Raw genomic sequence first — 10,016 nt, 5'->3', positions numbered from 1 at the left:
AGTTTTGATTTGTTACTCTAGAACTTGCTTGATTATGCATGTCAAGACCACACCATTTGAGTTGATATGTCAAGATGATAAAGGCACTTAGGTTTAACCCACCCACTCCACAAAAAATTACCTTTATAATTAACCCTTAGTGAACCCCTTTGAGACTAACAACCCACTAATTGATTTACCTTCAATATTAACCAATAACCCATTATTGTTGAAATCCCCTAATTTGACCCCTTTTTTTGTTGAGATTTAATTTCAAATAATTGCTTAGCTATGTTTTATTCTTTGTTGTGATAATTAAGTTCTATTTTATTTGACTTGTTCTTAAAAAAAATATTACTTCAATACATATTAGTAGTAATTCGTTGTTTTTAAGCTTGAGTGTTAATTCCATTTTCTGAGAAGAAACTCACTTGTTTTCAACTAATGACTAGTTATTTTTCTAGCTAGGTAATTTTTCAATTCAATCTCAATTCTAACCTTTTCCTTCAGCTTGTGACCACACCCCTTAACCAAAGCCACGTTACAACCCTCTAAAGACCTTTTTGATTGATGTATCAGCTCAATATATAGTGGTGGAGATTTGATTTTCAAGCAAGCCTATGGTAATAACTTTTCATATTGACTAATGAGTGCTTTAATTGATGTCCTTAAACACCTAGAGTGATTTGAGTGAATCTTTAGTAAGGATGTTAAACTCTGTGATTTTTTTACCAAAGGTAATCACTTAGATAAGGGGAGACACCTATGTTTTAGTGATAAAATGTTCAACTTCGAATGTTTGAAACTTTGATGTAATTTTAGTTGAATTTTCAATATATGAATACTTATGGATTATTTTGAGATATTATTGATAGGGATTATAAATTGAGAAGAATTTATTTTGATTATGAGTTGAGGATTTTGCTTGAGTACAAGCAAACGCTTAAGTGTGGGGGTATTTGATAAACAGTAATTTATACATATTTTTATCCCATGCTCAGCATATTTATGGATGGTTTCTCCTTAGATTTGGTGATTTGGTGAATTCGATGCTCCTAATCCTTCAATTTCATGTTTTATACTTAGGTGAGCATAGAAGAGTAAAAAGAGCGAGAAACGGGCCGAAAATGGAGAAAATAGACCCACATGGGAAATCAACACAGCCTAGACTACCTCACACGGGCGAGTCACACGGTCGTGTCCCTTTGGTAGAATCGAAGCACGACTTACACGGGTAGACTACACGCCCGTGCCTATTCAACAGCCTTGACCACGGGCTGGAGTAATCGCACACGGGCGTGTCACACGGGCGTGTCCCTGCCGAGCCCAAGTATAACCCTATTCGAGAAAGGCCAATTTTGAGGGCTCTTAGGCATTCTAAAGCCTATTTAAACACCTGAGGAGGCACTTAAGAGGGAGACGCAGAGTAGGAGGCGAGGAATTACTCAAGGAAAGCTGATTGGTCCATCTTAGAAGCCGGATTCATCATCAAGACTAAAGATCTCCCTTCAATTTCCATTCAGGGGTTTTGACTTTTCTTTATGTTTTGTATTCATTATTCTTCTGAGATGTTTTCTTCTATAATTATGACCTAAACCCCATAAATACCTAAGGGGAATGAAACTTAAGACGGATCTTGTTATTATTATCTGAGTTGTATGATAATTTTTCATAATTAAGCTGATTGATTACATGCCTAGAGATAGGGTGATAAGATATTTTTCGGATTAGGGTGAAACCTAATAAATGGATCCATAGATCGAGTTAATGCAACACTAGGTGTTAATTAGAAAGAGATTTCAATTAATCAACCTAGGGTTAGACGTTATTAGTCTCGAGAGAGATAATAATATAACTTAAGGATTTCTACGGATCAAGTCAAATGAATAAATCTTCTGATTCAGAGTCAAATAACAAGTGAAGTCTAGGTGGATTTTTCCTTGGGTATTGTCTTAATCAATCGAATTTTCCCAAAAGCTTTTCCCCAATTTCTCTCTGTGCACTCTTAGTTTAGTTAATTAATTTAAATAAACAAATCCCTTAATTTTTAGGCTAGATAAGAAAAAGAAAGTAATTACTAGTACTCTTGGTTCCTTTGGGTTCAACAATTCGATAGGTACACTTGTCTTCATCATGATAATAGTTAGTTTCAAGAATGCTTAATTATAAATTTTTAAAACCTGTGGCGAATATCACGTATCAGTTGCTTATAGACTGTTGTTGCCACCTGAGTTAGAAAAGATCCGTAATGTATTTCATATTTCAATGCTTCGTAAATATCAATCTGATCTTCATATGTGATTAGTCCGTCAGAGATTGAGATTAAGTCTGATATAATATATGAGGAAGAACCTGTTGAAGCCCAATTTTGGCCCAAAATAAACCCCACTACCCAATTACAATAACTAAACCTACCCAAGCCCAATACATTAAAAATCAGAAAAAGAAAAAAAACCCTAGCCTAATCAGCTGCTGCCGCCGCACTTGTCCCATCGCCCCATGCCAGTCACCTGCTCCACCTGCCCCCACCGCCACTGTGCCACCGCTCCAGTTGCGCCTGCAAGCATTAAACGAGAATAGACAGAAAGCAAAAAAAAGAGTAGTGTAAATGAATATATAAGCAAAAACATACGATGTAAAACTCTCTCTTTTTTCCTCCTTTTCGAATGCAAAGAAAAGAAGTAGATTCAAGGAAATATAGCAAGCAAACAGAGAGGTCTATCATGTAAAGGTCTCACCTTTTCGTTTATTTTTTTTCTTTTCTTTTCCTTCCGAATATACATATATCCATTTTCTTTTTTTATTTAAAAATAGCATATACATAGTCACACGAAAATATAAAAAAATAAAAAAATAATACCTTTCGAACATGGCCGGCGGTGACCCTGCGGTGGCCCGGCGACTCCTCCTGGCCGGGATCTGGGATTTTCCCAGAGAGAAAGGGAGAACTCTCCCTCTTTTTTTCTGAAACAGCAAAGAAATGAATGATTTTTAAAAAAAAAATTGGTTTTATAGGCTGACCAAAACGGCAGCGTTTTGGCCCTCCCCCCCAAGGCGTAATACGACGTTGTTTTGGGGTGGAGCGGGCTGACCAGATCCGTCCGGCATGGGATCCGCGTGTTTTTTAAGCGGAGGGGTTATTTGCGTTTTTGGCCCCTCCGCTTTTTCCTAATCTCGCAATTAAGTCTTTTTTTTACTTTTTTTATTTCAATTTCACCTTAAAATTTATTTTTGGTTTCATTTTGGCCCCCATTCGAACGACGTCGTTTTAAGGGCTCGGGTAAATTTCCCTTTTGGCCTTCTACAGTCGCACGCGCATTCAAATGGGTCCCTTTTGTTATATTTCTCCTTAAAATCAGCCCCAAAACTTCATACTTGTTTCGAATTTAGTCCCTTTTTAGATTTAATGTGGTTTCTATATTATTTTTTTACCATTTTTTATTTTAAATATTATTTATTATTCTATCTACTACTTTCGTATTATTATTATCAGCATATTTTACTATTATTTAGACATTTTTAGTTTTAATTTATATATATTCATATAGTTGTTTTTTTTATTAATATTCCTAATATATATTTTATATATACACATTTAAATACTACATCATACTCCATATTATGCATATACATATTAACATTACACCATGTATATATTTTTATAAATGTTATATATATATTTAATATATTATATATATATTGTGTACATACTTTTAGTATTATCATGTATTCATTTTAATATATATGTATATATCTATGTAATATCATTAATATTTATTTATTTTAACACATTATTATTTTTTTAGCATGTATATACTACGTAAATATTTCAAATATTGCATTTTTATTATGTATATATATTTTTTGATACGGATACATTTTTTATATTACGTGTATATATCTTTTAATATTGTATTTTTATTGTTATGCATATACCTTAATACAATATCATTTATATATTTTTATTTCTCATATTATCTTATGTTTATGTTTTTTCTAAACCATACCATGTATATACTACTACTTTATATTTATTTATATAGTTATTAATAGTTGTTTTTAATATTATGATTATTTCTAATATGTATGTTTTATGTATTTACCTCTAATACTATATATTGTATATTCTTACTATTATCATTACTATATTTATTATTATTATTAATTTGTATTATTTGACATATTATTGTTATCACTTTTTTTCTTTCTTACTATCATTGCATTATTATTATTATTATTATTTATTTTCTCATTACTTAGATATTTACGTTTCTTATTCACTCATATTTTCGTTATTATTACGCTTCAGGCATTATGTTTATTCATTTATTCATATGTGTCTCAATATATCTACAAATTTACATTATTCGTCATTATTATTGTTTAGATCACCACCTCTGTTATTATTATTATGCATGTTAATCCTGCGATTTGTTTCTCATTTCACTATGTGATTATGATTACGTTGATCCTTTACTCGACGCATATAATTGTGTTTTCTAAAATAAAACAAGTTTCGTATTTAGACAATTCGAGAAAATTTTGCCCTAACTTACTGGGATTCGGTTTTTCTCGTTTAATCTAAGTAACGACATAATCCTATAAATCACATTAAGTTTTTTTTACTCGATGCCATAGAATAATTCTTTCATAAAAGTGATATTCCGTATTTGGTAATTCGAGACAATTGTTCCCTAACTTACTGGGCTTCGATTTTTCTCATTTAACCTAAATAACGGAATACTCTTTTAAGTCGCTATACGAGTTTTGAAAAATGCTTATTCTCAGAGATACGAAGTGTTGTGCCCTAACTTACCGGGTATGACATTTTGTCACCTCGAAATAAGAATTTGTTTTAAAATAAAGGTCATATTCAGTGTTTGAGAATTCGAGAAAAGGTGCCCTAACTTACTGGGTTTTGATTTCTCTCGCTTACTCTAAATAATCGAATACCCTTTTAATAAATTAAAATACGCAAATTTTATATAAAAGGCAAGCTCGCTCTCGAAAATTCAAGATGTCGTGTCCTAACTTACTGGATGTGACATTTCATATCTTGAGACGAGAAGGTCTTTAACATTTGAGCTTTTTACAAAGAGGGATCGTATTTCAAAGTCTTTCAAGTTTTTTAATCTTCAACACTAAGACACTAATTAATCAACTAGGTACCAATTTTTGGGCGTACCGAGGGTGCTAATCCTTCCTCGTGCGTAACCGACTCCCGAACTCATTTTCTATTTTTTGTAGACCAAAAAATTATCGTTTTAGTAAATCTTAACTTTTATTAAAATGATTAATTTAAGGTGACCCGATCACACCTCACCAAAAAGGATTGGTGGCGACTCCTCTATTCGTTTTCATTTTCAAAATCTAAGTCGATTCCCGTTTTTTCAAAAAAATGGTTACGACAGAACCGCTTCATATTCTGGCTCGTGAAGTTAAGAAGTTGCGAAATAAGAAAATTTCGTTAGTGAAAGTACTGTGGCATAAACAAAGAGTTGAGGAAGCAACGTGAGATCCATAGGATGCAATGAAAGAGTGTTATCTAAACCTATTCACCGATAAGATTTTTGGGGACGAAGGTCCCTAATGGGGAAAAGTTGTAACAGCCCGATTCAGAGCCTATTCGAAAAGGTGGTTTTGGGACCACGAATCTGAGTCAGAAAAATATTTTAAAATTTATTTTCTATGTTTATTATGTTTGAATTTATATGTGTGAAATTTTTGTGATTTAATTTTGTCGTTTAAGTATCCGATTAAATAAAAGGGCTTAATCGCGTAAAAGGAAAACTTGATAGTTTAATGTGTAAGGGGCTGAATTGTTGTTGTCTTTTTAAATGGAGGCATTTAAGTTGCAATTAGACCATAATAATAGGTGTTGGACAGTTGTAGACAACCATTATAAGGAATTCATATTATATAATAAAGGTTAAATATGTAATTAAATAATATGTTAATATATGTTATAATAAAACATTAAAAATTAAAAGCCATAGTTCATATTCTTATTTTCATGACCGAAAAACATAAAGAAAGAGAAGAAAAGAAAGCTTAGGTATTCGACATTATTGAAGCTTGATTCAAGGTGAGTTCTAGCTCGGTTTTTGATAATTTTTACGTTTTTGAGATCATTACAGTGCAATGTACAAAGCCCATGCTTGAATTTTTTATTTTGATGAATATTTTGAGTTATGCCATTGATTAATATTTGAGCTATGTGATGTTAGTTGATGAAATATGAAAGATATGTTTTGGATTGATATATTTTGTATTGGAATTTTTTATGATTTTGAGTAATTAGGCCTAAATTGCAAAAATAATAAATTGAGGGAAAAAATGTAAAATAAATTAAATTTATGGACTTGTATGAATACTAGGAACATTCGGCCTAAGCATGGTATACTCAAATTTTGCATGTTTTGTGTTTTATGCAATTTGGACTAAATTGTAAAAAGTGTAAAATGTCAGGGGTAAAATGGTAATTTTCCTATTTATGTGTTTTTGGAATAAATTGAGTGAAAATATTTTTGAATGAGTTTAATTTGAATATGTTTAGATCACATACCAAAGAAATCAAATTTGGATCGGGGAAAAACTAAAGTTGTCGAATAGCCGTCCCGTTCCGATTTTCATCGTCTGAGGTAAGTTTATAAGCAAAAAGATATTATTTATTTAATTAAATACGAGTTATATATGCTGAAATGTATAATATAAAATATGTATATGATAGCTGAATTGAATATGCTTGATAGCTATGTGTACGAGTTCGATTCAATCGAGTTACGACGTCTGAAAGCCCCGTATGAACCTTAGGAATAGCTAGGATACATATGTCATGAAATAGGATTTGATATGTGTTTTCATGTACGACCATGTTTGGGACCTTGGCATCGATGTATGTGGTTACGTGTAAGACCATGTTTGGGACATAGTCATCGTATTTGATTCGTGTAAGACCCTGTCTGAGACGTTGGCATTGTTCGATATATGTGATTATCTGAGTATCCTATTCAATTCTGAATGGTTCAACAACAATGATAGGTTGTGATTGAATGTGTAAAATGAGTAAGGCTGATCAAGTATGTAATAACCTATTTCTTATTTGAAATAAGGTAAGTTGATTATTTGATTTGTGATGCAAATAAGGTATTTTTATATATGAAATGTATATTCGGCCAAAGGTTTGAATAGTGATATTATAATGGTGATTTATATGCAAACCTATATAAATGATTACATTCGATCTTATGAATATATGTATATGAATTTATGTAAGTCAGAATATACAATTGTACCATGGTTTTGAAATTTAATGATACTTGAATAATAGATACATGTACATTCGGCCAAGGTAAAAATTTTATATGGAAGTATATGTTATATATGAATTTTTGGAGCTAGAAAATAAATGCAATCATGATAGTATAAACTAGTTTGATTAAAATGAGTTGATATTGAGTTATTTATTTTCTTATGACTTACAAAGCTTTAATAGCTTGCTGTGTGTTATGTTTGTTTCTGTTTTATAGATTTTGAAGTTTAGTTATGAGCTCAGGGATCGTCAGTAAAGTCCACCACACAATCGACCGTTGTTGGTATTTGATAAGTTTACACTTGAACTTATGGCATGTATAAGCTAGGTTGTTTTTGGTCAAGTTTGAAGTACGTATATATTAAGCCATGCGAAAATGGCTAATATGTTGTGTGAGTATATGAAACTTTAGTTAAGATTATATGTGCTAATTGCTTTGGAAACAGTTGATGATTTTGGATGAAATTGTGGTTGATTTGGCTATGGTTATACATAGATAAAATATACATAGATAAAATATACATGTGAACTTGATTGTTATGTTCGGTTAAGGTATTACATGTGATTTAGCATCAATGGATATTTGATTATGTCCAAACTTGGTAAGATATTATTTTGATATATTTGTTACATGGTAGATAAGTTTTGTGTTTGGGTAAATATATTTGTATTTGGTTAGGTGATAAAATATAAGTGGTGGTTATTAACTAATTGTGATTCGGTATTTGTATATGTATATGTATATAATGGATTGGTATGATATATATATATGATAAGATATATTTGTAATGTAATTGATTTAAGGTGTAAATTATGATTGGTATATATGTATATCAATTCATTACCATAATAGGATATATGCATATAAAGTGATAGGGTAAAATGAAGAAAATGTAACCTTGAGCTTAGCATGAATAATAAGCATGTTTATATTGAGTTAATGCTTTGGAATAAATGACCAAATGAATAGTGAATTTTGTATTGGTATAACAAAAAGGTAATATAAACTTTAAATGATGCATTTATGCTCGGTTTGGTCAAAATGATGTGATCATGGGTAATTGATTTTGTGAGTTCTATTTATGTATGATTTTTATTTAGTATGCGATTGAAGTGTAATATGGTTTGGATATTTTGTGCATTATATAAGTTGCATTAAAGTAATATTAGGCTATATGGTTTTGACATTAAAGTTGATTATGAATTTAGATAATCATTAATGTAATAGTTTGTTTGATTTGTAATATGCACAAAAGATTCGTCATGTTAATTAGATATATTGGCATATATTCAATATTTGCGTTTGAATGTCTTAATGTTTATACATGGAATTTTTCATGTATATCTATGTTATGATTTTGATTAATTGAATGCTATGAGAGATATGTAAATATATTTTGTATAATCGAATTGTAATCTCTTAAGCATGAATAACAATGATTGACAATTATTTTAGCTGTGTATGGTTCAGTACTGCCTTATAACCCTAATCCGGTGATGGATACGGGTTAGGGGTGTTAATCGGGATGTTAAAACTCTCCCCCTTAGGGATTTTGTCCCTGAAAATCTTACTAGTGAATAGGTTCAGATAACGCTCTTTCATTGAATCCTCTGACTCCCACGTTGCTTCTTCAACTCCGTGTTTATGCCACGGTACTTTAAGTAGCGGAATTTTCTTATTTCGCAATTCTTTAACCTCGTGAGCCAGAATACGAATCGGTTCTTCCTCATATGTCATATTAGACTTAATTTCAATCTCTGACAGACTAATCACATGTGAGGGATCTGATCGGTATCTATGAAGCATCGAAACATGGAATACATTATGGATCTTTTCTAACTCAGGTGGTAACAACAGTCTACAAGCAACCAGCCCGGTATGCTCTATAATCTCATACGGCCCAATAAATCTCGGACTCAATTTGCCTTTACAATCGAATCTGACTATTTTCTTCCACGGTGAGACTTTCAAAAATACTTTGTCTCCGATCTAAAATTCTATATCTTTTCGTTTCAAGTCCGTATACGATTTCTAACGATCTGACGTTGTTTTCAGACTTCCACAGATAACTTTTACTTTCTGTTCAGTCTCTCTAATCAAATCGACTCCGTGTATCTTGTTTTCACTGAGCTCAGTCCAATACAATGGCGTATGACATTTACGACCATATAAAGCCTCGTAAGGTGCCATTTTGATACTCGATTGAAAGCTATTATTGTACGCAAATTCAATCAGAGGTAAATATCATTCCCACGTACCTTTGAACTCGAGAATGCAACATCTTAACATATCCTTAAGTATCTGAATGATTCGTTCGGACTGACCATTTGTTTGCGGATGGAAAGCATTGCTGAAATGTAATTTCATACTTAGCGCATCTTGTAGTTTCTTCCAAAACCGTGATGTAAACCTCGGATCTCTATCCGAAACAATAGAAATAGGTACCCAGTGTAATCTCACAATCTAAGAAACATATAACTCAGCAAGCTTATCAAGAGAGTAATCTGTACGAACCAGAACAAAATGAGTTAATTTAATCAGTCTATCCATAACAGCCCAGATTGCATCTTTCTTGCTCGGTGTCAACGGTAAACTGGATACAAAATCCATCGTGACTTGTCCCATTTCCAGTCAGGTATCATGATCGGCTGAAGCAACCCAGAAGGTACTTGGTGCTAGGCTTTTACTTGCTGACAGATTAAACATTTTGAAAAAAAGTCAGAA

Source organism: Gossypium hirsutum, unplaced genomic scaffold (genome assembly GCF_007990345.1).
Source record: "Gossypium hirsutum isolate 1008001.06 unplaced genomic scaffold, Gossypium_hirsutum_v2.1 scaffold_562, whole genome shotgun sequence".
Taxonomy (NCBI): Eukaryota; Viridiplantae; Streptophyta; class Magnoliopsida; order Malvales; family Malvaceae; genus Gossypium; species Gossypium hirsutum.
This window is presented reverse-complemented; position numbering follows the sequence as displayed.